Here is a 22,894-nt window from a genome sequence, read left to right on the forward strand (position 1 = left end):
GAGAAGAGCTGTCTACATCGCCGGCCATTTTACAGGGGGGGGGGGGGGGAATCTATTAAACCTCGTTTTCATACATGTGTAAATTAAAACAAGATGCAGATGAATCTATTAAAATGACAATATGTTGCATTCTATGTAACCTGCGTCGTCCGACATCATTTTCCCGGAGTGGGAATTGGCACTGGATACGGCACTAGATGGGATTCTCTTTCCCATTACCCTGTTCTGAAATGTAAAATGCCAGAATTTTATTGTGGCTGCAGCAAAACCTGGAATGTTGGGAAACAAATGATTTACCAAACAAGAGAATTCTGACAACAATGTGACAGGTTTCTGATCACTGACACAATAGGTAACATTTTTCTTCTAAAAGATTTTGTCATAGCTATCTTTCTTTGGAGAGTAATAAAATGATTTCATTTTGTATTTTGTTCATTAATAGGACATTTATTTTATTTTATTTTATTTTTTTGTACCGTATGAAGCACATGTTCCTGGTTTAAAGCTAATTTTGGGTTAAGTCTCCAAAATGAACAAGATTATTAAAGAAACCTCGGGATTTGCCGGATTTTTGGGACAATACGGAGGGGATTTTCAGATGCAAATTTTTAAAAGCTCTAGAGATGCTGATAATTAACTGCGCTATTTCCTGGATACAAGGCGCCGAATGCTAATATCACTCACATATACCTGGAAAGAATGAGAGATTTCTGGGATTGGCTGGCTTTTTAAAATGTTTAGATGGATTTTTTTTTCTTTTTAGTCAAGGTTATGACATAGTTGATGCCGATCCTCCCGCAGAGATTTTGTGAATCTTGTAATACAAATAAATTCAACTTGGAATATGATGATAAGAAACTTCCCGCTGTATTTTTCTTTACATGTATGTGAATGTTATATATTTTTTTGGTTAACTAATAATTAGGCAAGCAGCATTAAATACATAGCAATTGATATTTATGAATATTATTATTATATTGTTTATAATAACATATCAGTCCCAGAAGTAGTAATAGGTGAAATAATCTGTAAGAATATGATAAAAATCTATTCTACTAGTATATATATATATATATATATATATATATGTACAATTTTAGCTTTTCCCACACTACAGACTACAGCATATTTTATAAGATTGGGATAATAGATATTGTACAGATGAACATTACACAGAACAACCAAACGTTCCAATTCCAGATCTACCACAAATAGCCTTATTCTAGTTCTAATTACAGCGCTATTTATAGACGAGGACTACTGCATTGTTAATGCATAATAGCTACTGGAGGTGCAGATCCCTTAGCAATGGGCTATTCTTTAAATAAAAGGTGAAGGCGGTGTGAAGAAGAATGCAATTTTTCTTTACATGCTAGTACATCCATGGCTAATATAGTGTGACTGGCACATGATGGGTTAATGTGCAGAACATCTGCATCCATCGCTCCTCATTCATAACCAATCATGCGGAGTAATGAGCACAAATATGAGGCATATGCCAGCAGCTCCCTGTGTGTTTACCTGAGTACACCATACCTGTCTCCTCAACAGGAACCACCAGTGCTGCTCAGCATCTGCTGCTTAACAATAGCCTCTCCCCAAGAAGAACATTCATTCAGCAGCCATAAGATTGGATTGTAGAGTGTCAGTACCATTTACATGAAATATTAGATAGATAGATAGATAGATAGATAGATAGATATGAGAAAGATAGATAAATAGATATGAGAAAGATAGATAGTTAAATGTGGGAGAGATGAAGGTAAAGAAAGGAAGGAATGAAGGAAGAAAGAATAAAGAAAGAGAAAAGAAAGAAATAAATTATATATAGTAAAATCGACATTAAATACATCACTATTAAATAGATACGTTTTGTATTAAATAGATAGATATTAAAGATATTAAATAGATACGTTTTGTATTAAATAGATAGATAGATATGTGAGAGATGGATAGGGAAAGAAAGAAAGAAAGAAAGTCAAATAGGTATTAAATAGATTGATCACTATTAGATAGATAGATAGATAGATAGATAGATAGATAGGAGATAGATAGATAGATATGAGGGATAGATAAATAGATAGACAGATAGATAGATAAAAGATAGATAGGAGATAGATAGATAAATAGATAGACAGATAGATAGATATGAGATAGATAGATGGATAGATAGATACAAGTTTACAAGGGATGAAGCAGCACAACCATGCTTGAGAAAGGCTGCAATTGGGCAAACGAAACGTTGCAAGACACTGGGTGAATAAACCACATCTTTTTTCATGATCCATGGTGTGATGCTGGAATTACTTCTATTTTAGATAGATAGATAGATAGATAGATATGAGATAGATGGATAGATAGATATGAGATAGATAGATAGATAGAAGATAGATAGATAGATAGAACACAGTTCGTATCAGTTCACCCTCGTAGTAGGCGTGCAGAGCAGGCGTGGACTCCGCCGCAACAATCGAAAAGGAAGGATTGTCCAGCGCTTGACTCTGGGAACAGGTACTATATTGAAAAGCCAGGGAGAACATGCAGGTACACAGAGAGGTGTGATGCGTTTCGGCTCGCGTTACCGAGTCTTAGTCATAGATAGATATGATAGATAGATAATAGATAGATAGATAATAGATAGATAGATAATAGATATAATAGATAGATAATATAGATAGATACAGCGAAAGAAGAGGAGAAGCTACACAACCACAAGATGCTAAATAATGTCAGGTGCACCCAGGCAAAGGGTCCAGGTCATGGATCCAAGGGAACTTCTAACACAAAAAGTAATCCAACAGCACTCCGATATAGTGAAAAACTCAAGTTTGTTTATTCACCTGTGTCACAGCAACGTTTCAGCTACCCACTTGCAGCCAGAATGGGTGCAATGGGTAGCCGAAACGTCGCTGTGACACAGGTGAATAAACAAACTTGAGTTTTTCACTATAATGGAGTGCTGTTGGATTACTTTTTTTGTGATAGATAGATAGATAGGTAGATATTATTGATAGAAACATTTAGATGATCATCTACAGAGAGATAGAGGGAGTGCAAAATTTGTTAATTTTTAAAAAATGTTGTGATTTCACAAAATTGCAGTTTGTATATAAATACCCCATATGTATATTTCTCTATAAATAAGAAAGTGATGAGATTGTGAATGTTCTTACTACATTAACAATTGCATAAATAAATGAATACATAATAATCCTGTGATTTGTTCCCTTCCTCTTTGTTGTTATAAGCAATCCGTTTTTAGGTACCGTTTTCTGCTATATCATGTATCTAGCAGGAAACAATAGTGTAAATGACGACATCCAACGCCTGGGTGGTCATTAATGCCTCCAGATGACACCTTATCAATAATCCTACCACCCCTGTTATTTACCCCTGATCTTTTCTAGATACACCTGTATGCTCAGCATAGGGATTGTTAGAGACATGTTTGTTAGTTACAATAACAACCATACATTATACACAGATAAGGAGCACTGCTGCCCATTTAACCCTTCCTAGTGATAAGGCCAGTGATTATTAATACATGGCTAGATGAGATTGTGGTAACATGTCACAGAGGTGGATTACCATCATCTCAAACTTCTAGAGGAAAAGCAAGCAGTGGCATTAATTCCTATAGAATAGTAGACAAACACAGGCAGAAACTAACAGTCCCCTGCTGGGCTGCATTATCTATGGGCTGTAAAACCTCTCTAATAGCCGGGACCTTCATCCTAGTGCTCATTCTGTAGGTCTGTGAGGACACACTTCATCATAATTATATGGTACACTGGGACAAGGAGTCCAGCCAGAAACATTCATTACTCCAATATGAATAGACTCTCACATCTAGACATTGCAAGAGAGATAGGGGGGGGGGGGAGAAGGAAGTCATGTGCACAAGGATAGATAGATAGATAGATAGATGATAGATAGATAGATAGATAGATAGATAGATAGATGATAGATAGATAGATAATAGATAGATGATAGATAGATGATAGATAGATAGATAGATGATAGATAGATAGATAGATAGATGATAGATAGATGATAGATAGATAGATAGATAGATAGATAGATGATAGATAGATAGATAGATAGATGATAGATAGATAGATAGATAGATAGATAGATAGATAGATAGATAGATGATAGATAGATAGATAGATAGATAGATAGATAGATTGATAGATTGATAATAGAAAGATAGATGATAGATAGATAAATAGATAGATATATAGATAGATGATAGATAGATAGATAGATAGATAGATAGATGATAGATAGATAGATGATAGATAGATAGATAGATAGATGATAGATAGATAGATAGATAATAGAAAGATAGATAGATAATAGTAAGATAGATGATAGATAGATAGATAAATAGATAGATAGATAATAGATAAATGGATTGATAATAGAAAGATATATTATAGGTAGATAGATAGATATGAGATAGATTGATTGATAATTGATAGATAGATAGATAGATAGATAGATAATGGAAAGATAGATAGATAATAGATAGATGGATTGATAATAGAAAGATATATTATAGATAGATTGATAGATTGATAATTGATAGATGATAGATAGATGATAGATAGATAGATAGATAGATAGATGAATAGATAAATAAATAATAGATAGAAAGATAGATTGATATGTAGGTAGATAGAAAATAAAGAGAAATATAGATGGATTGATAAGTAGATAAATAAATAGATAGATATATAATAGATAGATATATGCAATAGAGAAATATAATAGATAGATAATACATTGATATATGATAGATATATATGTTTGATTGATAGATAGATAGATAGATAGATAGATAATAAATAGATCATAATTAGATAGATGATAGATATATTATAGATAGCTAATAAAAAGAGATAGATAGATAGCTTATAGTGAGAATATATATATATATATATATATATATATATATATATATATATATATTTATGTCTAGGTAGATTAATAAAAATTATTGACTTAATATGTAAACTAGAAACAAAAGTCCATGTGAGATAGAGCATGCATATGCATACATTGAGATAGATAGATAGATAGATAGATAGATAGATAGATAGATAGATAGATAGATGGATAGATGGATAGATAGATAGATAGATAGATAGATAAATAAATAAATAGATAGATATGATATAGATGGATGGATGGATGGATAGATAAGAGAGAGATAGATAGATAGATAGAAAGATAGATAAGATAGATAGATAGATAAGATAGATAGTTATGCAATTCGTTAAAATCATTTTTTGGCTGTAAAAATATAATTGTACAGTATATTCTGCATAATGTATATGTAAATTGAAAATTGGAAGACTATATTTATATATAGATGAATTAATTGAAGATAGATAGATAAGAAGATAGATAGATAGATAGATAGATAGATGGATAATAAGATAGATAGATAGATAGATAGATAATTAAAAATAGTGTTTTGAGCGGTTTCTCTTGCTATATTCCCCACTGGCTTTGTGTGATTCTGGGGGCAGACTGAACTGTCTCCTTAATATATGACTCTTATATTTCTATGTAACTAATAATATAAGACGTCTGCACAAAGCTTAGGGAAGATAAACCCATCCTGGGGGATAGAGCAGCAGCAGGATGAGGAAACTTAGAGAATGGTTATATTCAAATATGAAGAGATCAGCTCAAGCTCCCAATGTCTCTCTCTGGCGGAAAAAAAAAATCATCTTTGTGAAATGCCTATTCTATGGCTCCAATAAACAGAAGCCATTACCTCACGGCTGCTTTTGTTGGCCCTATACAAGAGAGAACAAAATGGTCATTGAGGGGAGCGCTTTAGATTGTGATTGTGGGTAGTATGCACAAAGAGCACTGTTATTGTATTAAGAGAACCATCTGTAGCAGAAACAATGCCATCAAATTATCTGTGAATACCCAGTGTAAAGTATAAAGCTGCCTCTTTGGTGCAGGGTGGGGGCATGTGCAGTACTCTTACGAGAACGACAGTTTTGTGTCTGTGTTGTTGTCGGTTCATTCTTCTAAAAAAACAGCCATAAACGCTGCTTCTTGTTCCAGGAGCTGGAGAGTGCGGAGCTGCAGCCGGCTGCATGGACGGAAGGATGGAGGGATGCGGCAGCTGACTGACTGGCTGCAGGGCTGGGGCTTCCAAACGTTTAGGGTTTCTGCACTGCACGGACTCCCCTTTATTGCTGCCAATCAAACTGCTGGGAAGACAACACCCCGAGTTGCTGCCACGTAAGTAATTGCAAGCAAACTTTGACACCCCCTCCCCCTGTAGCTATTTTATTTTGGATCTAAGAGTGATCAGCATCCCGCCCATGTGCCAATCATCCGTGTCGCCGGGGCTCTAGTGGGTTCAAGCAGCCTAAGCTCTGGTTCAAGGTCTCTGCCTGCCTGTTAACCTGTTCGGTGCTGGGACGGTGCACACCTGTGCTCAGGGCAAAGCAGGGGATGAACGTGCCCAGCTGCCTGATACACCTGTGTGCCAAACACCTGCTTGGACCTGTAGTTCTGAGAAACACTGGGTCCTTTGTTGGTGGTGTTGACCAGACTTTACCCTTGACCCCGACTACGGGATAGAGCAGTGTTTCCCAAGCAGGGTGCCTCCAGCTGTTGCAAAACGTCAACTCCCAGCACGCCCGGACAGCCGTAGGGCAGTGTTTCCCAAGCAGGGTGCCTCCAGCTGTTGCAAAACGTCAACTCCCAGCACGCCCGGATAGCCATAGGGCAGTGTTTCCCAATCAGGGTGCCTCCAGCTGTTGCAAAACATCAACTCCCAGCACGCCCCGACAGCCATAGGTCAGTGTTTCCCAAGCAGGGTGCCTCCAGCTGTTGCAAAACATCAACTCCCAGCACGCCCCGACAGCCATAGGTCAGTGTTTCCCAAGCAGGGGGCCTCCAGCTGTTGCAAAACTACAGCTCCCAGCACGCCCGGACAGCCGTAGGGCAGTGTTACCCAAGCAGGGTGCCTCCAGCTGTTGCAAAACTACAACTCCCAGCACGCCCGGATAGCCATAGGGCAGTGTTTCCCAAGCAGGGTGCCTCCAGCTGTTGCAAAACAACAACTCCTAGCATGCCCGGACAGCCAACGGCGTGCTGGGAGTTGGCAACTGCTTGAGGCACCCTGCTTGGGAAACCCTGCCCTACGGCTGTCCAGGCGTGCTGGGAGTTGTAGTTTTGCAACAGCTGGAGGCACCCTGCTTGGGAAACACTGGGATAGAGTATTGGATAATCACCTGTGGATGATCTAAAGCCAAAACAACATGGTCTTTCAATGACCAGAAACCAGTGATACCAGTGCAATAGGAGCTTATCTTATTCCCAATGCTTAATACTAATAAATAAAATAATAAAACTCATTATTATCATTATATTATTATTATTATCATCATCATTATTATTACTACTACTGGTATAAATAACTATAACTTATTATTTCACAAGGCTTAGTTCAATTTATAGATTTGAATTACTTTATATGCTGCAGATTTAACCCACATGTCCCACAACACCAAATATTAATTTTTCTATAAGATAGCAGCATAACATTATTTAAAGCTATGTAGAGGGTTTTAGGCTAGTGATTTTGTCTTCTATATCCTTCTATATGCTTATAAAGCAAGAGGGGAACTCTATGTGCAGATGTATTTGTATATTGGGGGCTGCAGTTTAATGGACACCCGTAGGTTACTGATAATACAACAGGGGTCGTATATTGTCATACAGGAGTCAAAAGTGTCATAAAAAATGAATACCAATGGCCTAAAGCTTTGATAGATTTAGAATTTAAACAACAATTCTTCATACCCTTTCACTTTTTTTAACATTTTGATTTGTTGTGGCCTTATCCTATAAAAAAAAATCCCCTTGTCGTACCACATTCAATGCCCCATAATGAGAATTAAAAATATATATATATTTTTTTAAATGTTTGCAAATTTATTACAAATGAAAAACAAAAATTTGGAACGGACAAAGGTATTCAGACCCTTTACTTAGTAATTAAAGGACCCTTTGCAGTAATTACAGCCTCCAGTCTTCTTGGGGATGATGCCACAAGGTTGGCACGCATAGATTTGGAGATTTTCTGCCATTCTTCTCTGCAGATCCTCTTATGCTCTATCAGGTTGGCTGGAGACCATCAGTAGAAGCCATTTTCAGGTCTTTCCAGAGATGTTTAATTGGGTTGAAGTAAGGGCACGGGCTGTGCCCCTCAATGACATTCACAGAGTTGTCGCTAAGCCCCTCCTGTGTTGCCTTATTGTTGCTTATGGTAACTGTCTTATTGGACCTTCGACCCAGTCGAAGGTCTAGAGCTCTCTGGATCAGGTGTTTATTAAGAATATGTTTGTACTTTGCTCTATTCAGCTTTCCCTCAACCCTGACCAGTCTCCCTGTCCCAGCTGCTGAAAAACACCCCCACAGCATGATGCTATCACCACCATGCTGTATGGATGGTATTGGGCAGGTGATGAGACGTGTCTTGTTTCCTCTAGATATAATGCTTAGATTTGGGCCTTAATTAGAATTGAGACTGTAATGTTGTGTACATTTCTCCAAATCTGTGCCTCAAACACAATCCTGTCTTTAAGCCGATTTCTTAATTAAAAAAAAAAAAAAACACCACACTTGTCATGAGGTTGTGTATGGTATTACAGCTTGGCTCTGTTCACTGCAATAGAACTAAGCTGAAATACCCCACACAACCTGAGGACAGGTGTGGTATTGATTTTGAAAGAAATTAGCTTGTTATTCTATTCCTGAAAGGGGTACTCCGGCCCTAAGACATCTTATCCCCGATCACGGGGGTCCCGCTGCTGGGGACCCCTGCAATCTTTCATGCAGCATTCCCGTTACCATCAACCTCGCTCCGGGTCTGATGAATCACGATCACGGGGCCGGAGTATAATGACATCACGGCTCCGCCCCATGTGACCTCACGCTCCGCCCCTCAATGCAAGCCTATGGGAGGGGGAACGAAAGCCCCCATGCCCCCTCCCATAGGCTTGCATTGAGGGGGCGGAACATGACAGCACACTGGGGCGGAGCCATGACGTCACAATACTCCGGCCCCGTGATCGGGTTTCATCAGATGAATGATGGCTGATGGTGGCGAGGTGCTGCATGAAAGATTGCAGGGGTCCCCAGCGGCGGGACCCCCGTGATCAGGCATCTTATCCCCTATCCTTTGGTCCTTTGGATAAAGGATAAGATGCCTTAGGGCCGGAGTACCCCTTTCAGGAATAGAATAACAAGCTAATTTCTTTCAAAATCAACGTCATACCTGTCCTTAGGTTGTATGTGGTATTGCAGCTTAGTTTTATTTAATAACCCCTTTTAAAGATGATCAAGAGAAAAGAGTTACATTTCCAGTGTCATAGTAAAGGGTCTCAATACTTATGTCCGTGCAAAATTTTTGTTTTTCCTTTTTAATAAATTTATTTACAAAAATGTATTTATTTACAAACGTAAATAAATTCTGTTTCCACAATTCAGAAAAAAAAGGTGTTGAGTGCAGACCATTGGAGGTAAATTTTTATATATCTATTTTTTATTCTAGCACAAGGTCTCAACCTAACGAAAAGTGGAAAACTAAAAGAGCCTAAATACTTTTGGAATACACTGGATATATTTAATACATTTGTTGTATTTCTAATTGAAGGAAAGTTTCTAGAACAGCTCTAGGCTTATAGAGTATTTACTATTTTTTTACTGTTGGATAAGACTAAGAGATAGGTATGTTCATATTTATATCAACATATATAAACTGCTGGAAAGTACATCATGTGTCAGAAATGTCCCTGTGTATTTCTATTTAGGTTACATTTTGATACAAAATCACTCAATGGAAAATTACAAACTCAACTTTGCTCCATCTTACAAACCCGCTCAGCTCTTCTATATACAGTGATCCCTCAACTTACAATGGCCTCAACATTCAATAGTTTCAACATACAATGTTTTTTTCTGGACCATTGTAACTTGAAACCAGACTCAACATACAATGCTACAGACAGTCCAAATCTGTGCAACATGTCCCAACTGGAGGAACTGACCAATCAGAATGGGCATTTTACTGGTAAATTACCTGTATTATTGAAGTGCATGCACTGAATGGCTGTCTGGTGGCGCCCCCTACAGTACAGGGAGGAACTACAAGTTCTGTACTACTCCTTACCTGTGCCAGGGTTAGCTGATCCTTTGGACACCAAGTAAGGGCGGCTCCATTTGGAACACTGTGTGTTCTGTATAGGACCCTGAAGAAGCTTCTTTCCTCTACATAAACCATTGTTTCCCAACCCAGGTGCCTCCAGCTGTTGCAAAACTACAACTCCCAGCATGCCCGGACAGCCAACGGCTGTCCGGGCATGCTGGGAGTTGTAGTTTTGCAACAGCTGGAGGCTCTCTGCTTGGGAAACACTGACATAGACAGTGATTTACAGCTCCCAGCAGATCTTTCTTACTTTTATATGTAAGGATTTGCTTTATCTGTATTAGTTATCTACTTATTTTTCTTTAATCCTCACTTTTTCCTATTTTTGGATGACATTTTGGTGGCTTCAGAACCAATTACCAGGTTTCCATAGAGTTATGGTCTCAACATACAATGGTCGTCCTGGAACCAATGAATATTGTAACTTGAGGGACCACTGTATTCATGTGTGGGACTGAATGCTTGGAACCTAATAAGTTGCTCTTTGGCACCTCCTCTGACTCCATGAGGAATTACATGTCTTGTATTTTCTGAAAACCCTGTAGAGTTCTTGCTGTGAATTCTGGGCCAGATGAATATATTTATTCTGTGAACTAGGATTAGGGTCAGCTGTACTTGAATGAACCAAAAAGCCTGACAACTGTAGTGGTCTTTATTTTTGCCCACTTCTCAGAATTGAGGATTAACCCCCTTGTTTTTGCATATGCGATGGAAGTAGGCTGCTATAATGAGTAGGAGAGAACATAAAGCAAGATGTTTACGGGTTACATAAGATTTTGGAGACGGACATTCTAGTCTTATATATGGTTTTCCTGTAGAGAAAGGTTAATCCTGGGTTGTATGATGCAGATGTGATTGGCAGGGAGAAGGTGTTGAGGGCAGGTCATGCTGCAGTATTTACAGCCCACTGCCTGATACCGAGCCTTTGTTAGGGCTGCAAAGCTAATTTAGTGCTGATCAAAAGCGCCACATAGTTAAAGGACTGGTAATGACTGCTAATTTCATCTCACACATGTACATCCACAGCCGTTGTCATTAGGACAGGCCATGGAAGTGCAGGTAAAGAACAGCTTCTCCAAGGAGACTTCTTACCATTAACAGCCTAATCCACACACCCAGACCCTCTGTTATCAATTCTAATTCTGTTTTGTGCCTACGACCATCCTATAGTTACACACAAATAAGTACGAACATTAAGGGTACATGTATTGCTGAATTAATCTGCCTACAACAGAAAATATTACGAATACATGACGGCATAAGGCTTTTTCCTTTTTTCTTCCCCCTAAGTAAAAAAAAAGTCAACAAAGAGGCCAGTGCATTAATGGGATATATATATATATATATATATATATATATATATATATATACATATATATATATATATATATATATATATATAATTTATATTTATTTATTATTTTTTATTTTATTTATTATTATTTTTTATTTATTCTATTTATTTATTTATTTTTTATTTATCTGCACCAGTTAGTTATGCCACAATATTGACCCAAACAAATGACAAGCTGCATATATGGAACATTTATTACATTTATGTCACAGATTCTGCTGAATAATAGCAATACTGATCTTTGCACCTTGAGCTTTCTACCAGATAACTCGTATGTTTGTAACACTATTTATTAAGGACGATACATGCGTCTATAAGAAGTAATACTTCACAATGAGTATGCATAGTAAAAGAGGATGTATGGATATAAACACACACACAGAATTCCCCCCAATGGGAACAATGGGGGCTGCTGTTGAATATTTCCCTTCACTGGCCGCCAGCACTGAAATGCTCCTGCCTAATGCTGCTGCTGCATAATGAATGGCTGCTCCCCATCACCCCCTTCCTCATATCACTGAGGAAAAGTTTCTGCACTGGGCAAATGTGACATTTATTGATGGGCAACCTGCTTTGTGACACAAGTATTCTAGATAGATAGATAGATAGATAGATAGATAGATAGATAGATAGATAGATAGATGGATGGATGGATGGATGGATGGATGGATGGATGGATGGATGGATGGATAGATAGATAGATAGATATGAGATAGATAGATATGATTGGTTGATTGATAGATATGAGATAGATTGATAGATAGATAGATAGATAGATAGATAGATAGATAGATATGATTGATTGATTGATTGATTGATTGATTGATAGATATGATAGATAGATATGATAGATAGATAGATATGATAGATAGATAGACAGACAGATAAAATAGATAGATAATAGATAGATAGATAGATATGATAGATAGATAGATAGATAGATAGATAATAGATAGATAGATATATATGATAGATAGATAGATAGTTAGTTAGTAATCCAAAGAGAAACAGCACTCCCTTGAGCTCAATATCTGTGGGTGCACGGAGAACCAGACCTTGGTCAGGGGTCCCAATTCACTGAAAGTTCATATAAATCCGCAGCACACAGGTTCAATATGGTGAAAAAGAAAAAACTTTATTCCATCATGTGAATGTCATACAGCGACGTTTCTGCTGGCTCTACCAGCCTTTCTCAAGCTTCTTAGATAGTTAGTTAGATAGATATGATAGATAGATAGATAGATAGATAGATAGATAGATAGATAGATATGATAGATAGATATGATAGATGATAGATAGATAGATAGATAGATAGATAGATATGATAGATAGATAGATAGATATGATAGATAGATAGATAGATAGATAGATAGATATGATAGATAGATAGATAGATAGATAGATAGATAGACAGATATGATAGATAGATAGATAGATAGATAGATAGATAGATAGATAGATAGATAGATAAAAAGATAGATATGATAGATAGATAGATCAATAGATAGATAGATCGATGATAGATAATAGATAGATAGATAGATAGATAGATAGATATGATAGATGATAGATAGAGAGATAGATAGATAGATATGATAGATAGATAGATAGATAGATATGATAGATAGATGATAGATAGAGAGATAGAGAGATATGATAGATAGATAGATAGATAGATAGATAGATAGATAGATAGATAGATAGATAGATAGATTGATAGATATGATATGATAGACATTATAAATAGATATGATAGATATGATAGATAGATAAATAGATAGATAGATATGATAGACATGATAAATAGATAGATGGATAGATTAGTATTTAGAAAACCTTCTCTCTTTGTATACTATTGTGCATTTGTCTAATTTAATGTGGTTGGCACACTATGTCATTGCCTAATACAGTTTTTCCCAACCAGGGTGCCTCCAGCTGTTGCAAAACTACAACTCCCAGCCATTGGTTGTCCGGGCATGTTGGGAGTTGTAGTTTTGTAACAGCTGGAGGCACGCTGGTTGGGAAACACTGGCCTAATATAATGACTATAGACCAGCATTACATTTCATTTAATTTCTTTTTCCAGTCTTTAAAGTGCATGAGCTGTGCATTTTTATAGCAAAAAATTATATATATATATATATATATATATATATATATATATATATCTTTTAAGTCCCTTAGTTTTTGATGTATGTAGCGTGAAGATCTGTAGAAGACCCCGCTAAGATTGTGTGATGTATCTCTAGCAAGTAATTGAGGATGTGCCAGATGTGTGGCTGTGCTGAGCACGTTGTCTTGGGCCCCCCCTGTTGGACACAGTGGGAGCTGCACAGTGCCAGTCCTGATCCAGCACTAGTATTTGCCTTGTGTCATTTTCATTATAGAACTTTTTTTTTTTTTCTTTTGACAGAAGCAGGAAAGCTGTGTGTGTGTAGAATAGACTAAATCCTAATTGAGGGAAAGATCTGGCGCTGTGAGGGATGAGTACCAGGCGTCTTCATTTATGTCAGTCTTTTATTCATCATTATTTTCTATGATGTCTATAAGGAGACCCATCGACATTATTCAGTTGCATGTATAGTTCTTAGGAAATGTAGCATTTCTAATTCATTACAACCGTTTTAATGCCCCTTGTTGTGAAACGTGTTAACTAAATCTATCTACCTACCTACCGTACATTGTTATATATATATATATATATATATATTCTAAAACAGAACCTGTCTTTAAAATCTGCTTTTCAATCCCAAACCTTCTCACCCTGAACCCCCAGAAAGAATTCAGTAAACCCTCAAGTTCATCTTATGTCCCCAGTGTGTTAATGTTTCCTTTGGCTTAGTCCCTTGAATGTATCTAGTAGAGCGTAAAATGTAAATATTACACAACTTCACAATAATACTATGTTATCTTGTGCACTAGTACTAAACAACACCACGCCATATAGCCATGACACAGCAAAATGCACGGCCAATAACCGGCATATGATTATGTCTATTTATTTATCTTATTAACTGGGATCTTATGATGGTTATTATTACCAACATCCTCATAATCATCAGATAAAAGCTACACATTACTCATTATTTTACATTTTTAAGCATATATATATTATTATTATTTTTAATCAATAAGTCATTCTGCATTCATGAAAGATGCTGGAGGATTATAAGCCATTGTATGTTGTATGGTGTAATAGAGTGTATATTTGTATGCATTTAACTTTAACGTTTCTTTGGCAAAGTATGAGCAGATCTTATATTTCATTTTACATTACATAAATTAAATTAAATGATAAGAATGTTGAACCGGGTTAAAGATCCAGTGTTCTGCCAGTCTGTGCCTGGCCTAAGGATGGGGTAAGGTGGCTGCTGGATGTGCTTTGAATTCCGCTGCTTGTCAAGAGTCCTTGAAGGAAATGATTGGATAAATGTGGCTGTGGATGAGGCGCCTGTTATTGCCCTGTACCTAGAATGCCACTTCTCACAATTACAATTGCTACGCTTCCTGATCAGCCACGAACAAAGCCGGAGCCCAGTCCTTCCAGATAATCAATAAGAAATTTCAAGGACTCTCTTGTGCTGCCGGGTAATTGTTCTGGAGTAGGATAGAAAATAAAATCTCATTGACCAGGTATTACTGGGAACAAACACACTTTCCATTACATTACTAGCAAGTGTGTGCACATAGAGCTCCTCTGTTTTAACGTGATATATACTTTTCCCAATAAAATATTTTACATCCCATGTAACCATATAACAATCCTTTAAACATCAGTATACATTTTCAATACAGTAACTTTATGTAAACAAATCGAAAGCTTTACACATACAACGGCTTTATCAATATAAAAGAAAGCGTCAATATATTATTTATGTTCTTTTATGTTTTAGTGCACGGTATTTAGACGGCCTCTGTGTAAAGCCTCACTTTAACCCCAGAATTAATTTGCATCAACAGTGCAAACATTTATCTGCCATAACCATTAAAGAAAAGTTTACAATGAAATTTAATTTATTTTTTTTTTAATTCTTATTGAGAATTTATTTCAAAATGTTATTTTTTCCTATGTATTCTGTTTTAATGCGCTTGTAATATTTAAAAGAGTAAATCACTGTAAATTTTATTACGTTAAGTCACCTGGAATTTCTTTCTTTATTTTTTTATTTCTTAAACTATTTCTTGTAAATAGTTAAAACATGATCAGCATTAAAATTTATATCGGTTTAACTGGGAAATAATGAATTCTTGGATTGCTTTAAAAATGAATTTGAATAATTGTTAAGTTATGAAATACTAAATTGGATTCTTTATATTTTTGTTTATTTTGTTTTTGAGAATGGTGATGATTATTAAGATTGTTGTTTTTAGTTTAAAGCTTATAGCTTTTTCCGGTTATAAATTCTACAATGATTTGAAGGAATCTGTATTGTATATTAATTTTCTGCCGCTACATTGTGACAGTCAACAAACACTCCATACAGAGATGAGCTTAAACTGTTGTACAATTTTTTACACTATCGTGAAATCATCATAGTATATTCCATCACATAAAAACAAGTAAAACTAAGTCAAAAACCCTCAGTCAAGTAATGGTTATTTATTTGCACTGGATTGAGATTCAGCAAGAGTAGCATTGTGTAAAGCCGAGGCAAGAGTATGTGTTTTACTTTTCTGTTTAACATCCTATATATGTGTCTTAATATAATACCATATATAGCATGTAACATAGGATTATTACGAGGAGATCGATATGTCTTTAATGCAAATAGTTGATGTGATCAAATCGGATACTTTATATAGATGTGTGTGAATTAAAGTATTTACGTATATTTTTACTTGTATTGTTTTTTTATATATATATGTATACGCCTCTGTTTCCAACAGGTGTAAAGGCTCCGTTTTGATCCCATAATGGATTAACATTTACGCAGCAAACTTTCATCTGTCGTAGACTCTCAGCATTGAGTAGCAGGGCATTAATTATTTCGGAGGGAGATAAAACTCTCATCGCCCAATAGGACCTTTTCAGATTTGTAATTAGAAAATAAAATGAGGCAGCTCTTCTTCTTCTCTTTCCTCCTCCTCCTCCTCCTCCTATTTTCCAGGGTCTGGGAGTGCTCTCCCCCAATACTGGTGGTCGTCAGGCTGCACTAATTAGCAATGCTGAGAAATTTCTGTTAACAAGGACATTCTCCCAGTGCCCCTGCTCCCCTGCAGTTCTTCATTTCCATAAGAAGATTAGGAGGAGTGCAGGGAACACACTCACATGCAGATGGAGCCATATAATAGCACGATGCTTGGCCGCCTCTCCCCTCATTACTGCAACCTAAACCCCCAGTTCCCTGGACTCTCTTTAGAAACACCTTACTATTGGAATATTCAGGCGGCAAACTTTACTTAGGTCCTGACCAATGTCATGATTTGCGTTCCTTAACGAATATAAAAATAAGATAAATAAATAAATAAATTGATAGATATTTAGAACAAATTTAAATTTCTTAATTTCTAGATTTCGCTCCCAATTTATTTAGTTTTAACCGCTTTGGATCTATTTTTAATATGAAGGATCAGAAGTAAACTTAATAATAGTTTACCTAGAAATAGATATACATATATATATTTAGTTTTTTTTTTTCAAATATTGTTATTATAGATTAAAAAAAAAAGCACAAATGATATTATTCTACAGGTATTGATATTAGTGCTTGTACAAATGTAGGGGTATTTTCTAATAGTTTGCACTGTAGGAAAAATCTAAAGATGCTAGCTAAAACTGCTGAACAATCTATATAATATGGTCAATCTGTCACTATATATGATCATATAATGGAAATAATTCCCTGCGACTACTGTGTATAACTATGTTAAAACACTGGGCCAAGTAATGGTTTGTCTGCTAAAAAGGCAAACCATTAAGTAGAGATTATCTTCTTTTACTAGACTGATGTGCAGTAGCAGAAGTGGCATGTAATTCCCAGGCTGGCCATTAGACGGAGCTCTTACACCATCAGTGTCTAAAGGACTTTTTCAAAGAACCTGTTTCTTTTAAATCCGATGAATAGCCACTCTAATATCAATTGGAGGAAGATCAGAAAATCTCTAGTGTGATGTTCAAACTTATTCTAGTTATTTTCAAGCTGCAAACTGTGGGGCTTTGAATAGAATAAACTTGGTAGATGTAGGTTAGCTTCCAAGGTCTCATCTAACTGCACAATTAGATGGCCTGTTATTGAATTAAAGAAAATGACTTAATAAAGATAGATAGATAGATAGATAGATAGATAGATAGATAGATAGATGGATGGATAGATAGATTTTATGTTCTGATACATAATATGGAAAAAAGATTGGATGAGTATGAGATAGATAAACAGATATGAAACAGATAGATAGATAGATAGATAGATAGATAGATGGATGGATGGATATAAAATAAATAGATGGACAGACAGATAAATAATTCAATTATATACACACCCATTATAATATGTGAACTGATCTGCCAACTAGTTGTTTTTTTACATAATAGATTTTATTTTTATGTTTTGGCTAAACTTTATTGTATTTTTAAATACAGTGTACCCTTATTCTATGTGCTTTGTCCATGATGTACATACACCTGGTTGCACACTTACTTAAAGAGATAGTTTTTACCTTCTTGTATCTACTATCTATTCGGATGTGAACGTATTATAGTGGATGGAAAGGGATGGAAGTAATCCTAGCTGGTCCTTTGTTCGGCACTATGTAGTTACAACAACAGAAACAAAACTACCTATTTGTAAGGCCGTGCTGCCATTTCTCCTGGCATTGATGTAGCCCCCAATAGAAATCTTTCTATGCCGACAATGGGGCAGTTGTGAAATTCCCCCAATGGTTCCAGGGCAGTCACTCCCCAGCACCCTGGGCCTCTCCCTGTCTGCTGCAGGGCTTCTCCTTCCCTATCATAATTCCTTATGGGAAAGTCATAGATTTTATATTATGGATGGACTTGCACAATGTGGATTAGACTTGGTACAATTTTTTTCATCAGCCCCGGTGGCTTCTTAGCAGAATTAAGAATTATTTGGTTGCTATGGAGAGGGGCTTTTTTTTTTCTTCTCTGTGTTTGTATAGAAGGAGATTGTGTGGTGGACTGCTGGGGGCATTGGAGAGGGGGGAGGGCAGGCCTGAGAGCAAGTGGATGCCAAGAATCTGGAGAGACACCTGCGCAGGCAGGCCCCACATTTCCTGATCAGGGCAATAAGGCGGATTAGGAAGGCAGATGCAATACTTTTCCATTTAATACAAAGCACATTCTGGGATAGCTGGACAGTGGTCAGAGCAGCCTGTGTGCAGTGTGAGTATGTGCACTGGTGTATCCCCTGTGTAAAGTATGTGCACTAGTGTATCCCATGTGTGCACAAAGTGTATGTGCACTCCTGTATACCCTGCGTGCACAGAGTGTATGTGCCCTCTTAAATCCCCTGTGTGCAGTGTGTGAAGTATGTGCACTTGTGTATCCCATGTGTGCAGTATGTGAGAATGTACACCCGTGTATAACCTGTGTGTATGTGCATTCATGTATCCCGTGTATGTGCCCTCCTGTATACCCTGTGTGTATGTGCATTCATGTATACTGTGTATGTGCACTTGTGTATCCCATGTGTGCAGTATGTGAGTATGTACACCCGTGTATAACCTGTGTGTATGTGCATTCATGTATCCCGTGTATGTGCCCTCCTGTATACCCTGTGTGTATGTGCATTCATGTATACTGTGTATGTGCACTTGTGTATCCCATGTGTGCAGTATGTGAGTATGTACACCCATGTATTCCCTGTAAGTGTATGTGCACTCCTGTATAACCTGTGTGTATGTGCATTCATGTATCCTGTGTGTATGTGCACTCCTATATCCCATGTGAAGTATGTGTACTCCTATATCCCATGTGAAGTATGTGTACTCCTATATCCCATGTGAAGTATGTGTACTCCTATATCCCATGTGAAGTATGTGTACTCCTATATCCCATGTGAAGTATGTGTACTCCTATATCCCATGTGAAGTATGTGTACTCCTATATCCCATGTGAAGTATGTGTACTCCTATATCCCATGTGAAGTATGTGTACTCCTATATCCCATGTGAAGTATGTGTACTCCTATATCCCATGTGAAGTATGTGCACTCCTATATCCCATGTGAAGTATGTGCACTCCTATATCCCATGTGAAGTATGTGTACTCCTATATCCCATGTGAAGTATGTGTACTCCTATATCCCATGTGAAGTATGTGTACTCCTATATCCCATGTGAAGTATGTGTACTCCTATATCCCATGTGAAGTATGTGTACTCCTATATCCCATGTGAAGTATGTGTACTCCTATATCCCATGTGAAGTATGTGTACTCCTATATCCCATGTGAAGTATGTGTACTCCTATATCCCATGTGAAGTATGTGTACTCCTATATCCCATGTGAAGTATGTGTACTCCTATATCCCATGTGAAGTATGTGTACTCCTATATCCCATGTGAAGTATGTGTACTCCTATATCCCATGTGAAGTATGTGTACTCCTATATCCCATGTGAAGTATGTGCACTCCTATATCCCATGTGAAGTATGTGCACTCCTATATCCCATGTGAAGTATGTGCACTCCTATATCCCATGTGAAGTATGTGTACTCCTATATCCCATGTGAAGTATGTGTACTCCTATATCCCATGTGAAGTATGTGTACTCCTATATCCCATGTGAAGTATGTGTACTCCTATATCCCATGTGAAGTATGTGTACTCCTATATCCCATGTGAAGTATGTGTACTCCTATATCCCATGTGAAGTATGTGTACTCCTATATCCCATGTGAAGTATGTGTACTCCTATATCCCATGTGAAGTATGTGTACTCCTATATCCCATGTGAAGTATGTGTACTCCTATATCCCATGTGAAGTATGTGTACTCCTATATCCCATGTGAAGTATGTGCACTCCTATATCCCATGTGAAGTATGTGCACTCCTATATCCCATGTGAAGTATGTGCACTCCTATATCCCATGTGAAGTATGTGCACTCCTATATCCCATGTGAAGTATGTGTACTCCTATATCACATGTGAAGTATGTGTACTCCTATATCCCATGTGAAGTATGTGCACTCATATATCCCATGTGAAGTATGTGCACTCCTATATCCCATGTGAAGTATGTGTACTCCTATATCCCATGTGAAGTATGTGCACTCCTATATCCCATGTGAAGTATGTGTACTCCTATATCCCATGTGAAGTATGTGTACTCCTATATCCCATGTGAAGTATGTGTACTCCTATATCCCATGTGAAGTATGTGTACTCCTATATCCCATGTGAAGTATGTGCACTCCTATATCCCATGTGAAGTATGTGTACTCCTATATCCCATGTGAAGTATGTGCACTCCTATATCCCATGTGAAGTATGTGTACTCCTATATCCCATGTGAAGTATGTGTACTCCTATATCCCATGTGAAGTATGTGTACTCCTATATCCCATGTGAAGTGTGTGTACTCCTATATCCCATGTGAAGTATGTGTACTCCTATATCCCATGTGAACTATGTGTACTCCTATATCCCATGTGAAGTATGTGTACTTCTATATCTCATGTGTGAAGCATGTACTCCTTTATCTTCTGTACCTTCTGTGTGCAGTGTGTGAAGTATATGCACTTCTGTATCCTCTCTGCAGTGAGTATATGCACTCCTGTATCTCCCGTATTCCCTGCGTGAAGTTTATGAACTTCTGTATCCCCTGTGTGTACACTATGAGGGAGATTTATCAAAACCTGTCCGGAGGAAAAGTTGCTGAGTTGCCCATAGCAACCAATCAGATCACTTCTTTCATTTTGCAGAGGCCTTGTTAAAAATGAAAGAAGCAATCTGATTGATTGGTATAGGAAACTCAGCAACTTTTCCTATGGACAAGTTTTGATAAATCTCCTCCTATGTGAGTATATGCACTTCTCTATCCTCTTTGTGAAGTATGTACCTTCCTGTATCCTCTGTGTGAGTATATGCACTCCTGTATCCCCTGTATATGCACTTCTATATCTCCTGTATATGCACTTCTATATCCCCTGTATATGCACTCCTGTATCCCCTGTATATGCACTTCTGTATCCTGTGTGCAGTAAGTATATGCACTTCTGTATCACCTGTGTATGTGTATTCCTGTATCCCCTATGTTAGTATATTCACTCCGGTATCCACTGTGTGAGTATGTGCACTACTCTATCTTCTGTGTGAGTATGTGTATTCCTGTATGCCCGATGTATATGCACTCCTGTATCCCCTGTGTGAATATGTGCACTCTTCTATCCTGTGTGAGTATGTGTACTCCTGTGTCCCCTGTGTATGTATACTACTTTATCCCCTGTGTGAGTATGTGCACTCCTGTATGTGTACTTCTGTATCTTGTGTATGTGTACTCCTGTATCCCCTCCTGTGTATATGCACTCCTGTTTCCCCTCCTGTGTATATACACTCCTGTATCCCCTCCTTTGTATATGCACTCCTGTATCCCCTCCTGTGTATACTTCTGTATCCCCTCATGTGTATACTCCTGTATCCCCTCCTGTGTATATGTACTCCTGTATCTCCTCATGTGTATACTCCTGTATTCCCTCCTGTGTATATGTACTCTTGTATCTCCTCATGTGTATACTCCTGAATCCCCTCCTGTGTATATGTATGTCTGTATCTCCTCATGTGTATACTCCTGAATCCCCTCCTGTGCATATACACTCCTGTATCTCCTCTGTGTATATACTCCTGTATCCCCTTGTGTGTATATGCCCTTCTGTATCTCCTCTTGTGTATACTCATGTATCCCCTCCTGTGTATATACACTTCTGTATCCCCTCGTGTGTATATGCACTTCTGTATCTCCTTATGTGTATATGCACTCCTTTATCCCCTCCTGTGTATATGAGATATCCTGTATCTCATGTGTATACTCCTGTAATCCCTCCTGTGTATATACACTCCTGTATCCCCTCCTGTGTATATACACTCCTGTATCCCCTCATGTTTATACTCCTGTATCCTCTCCTGTGTATATATGCTCCTGTATCCCCTCATGTTTATACTCCTGTATCCCCTCATGTGTATACTCCTGTATCCCCTCCTGTGTATATGCACTCCTGTATCCCCTCCTGTGTATATGCACTCCTGTATCCCCTCATGTGTATACTCCTGCATCCCCTCCTGTGTATACTCCTTTACCCCTCCTGTGTGTATATACACTCCTGTAGCCCC

General features: G+C 37.4%; 1 long non-coding RNA gene across 2 annotated transcripts in view; it reads left to right on the forward strand.

The window, feature by feature from the left end:
* LOC130361792 (uncharacterized) overlaps positions 1–22,894 on the forward strand; it is a 111,497-nt gene that overhangs the window by 57,286 nt on the left and 31,317 nt on the right. For both annotated transcript variants that reach the window (XR_008891154.1, XR_008891155.1), the window contains one exon: positions 6,091–6,270. This is a non-coding gene — a long non-coding RNA (uncharacterized LOC130361792). The remainder of the gene's footprint in view (positions 1–6,090; positions 6,271–22,894) is intronic.

Source organism: Hyla sarda, chromosome 3 (genome assembly GCF_029499605.1).
Source record: "Hyla sarda isolate aHylSar1 chromosome 3, aHylSar1.hap1, whole genome shotgun sequence".
Lineage (NCBI taxonomy): Eukaryota > Metazoa > Chordata > Amphibia > Anura > Hylidae > Hyla > Hyla sarda.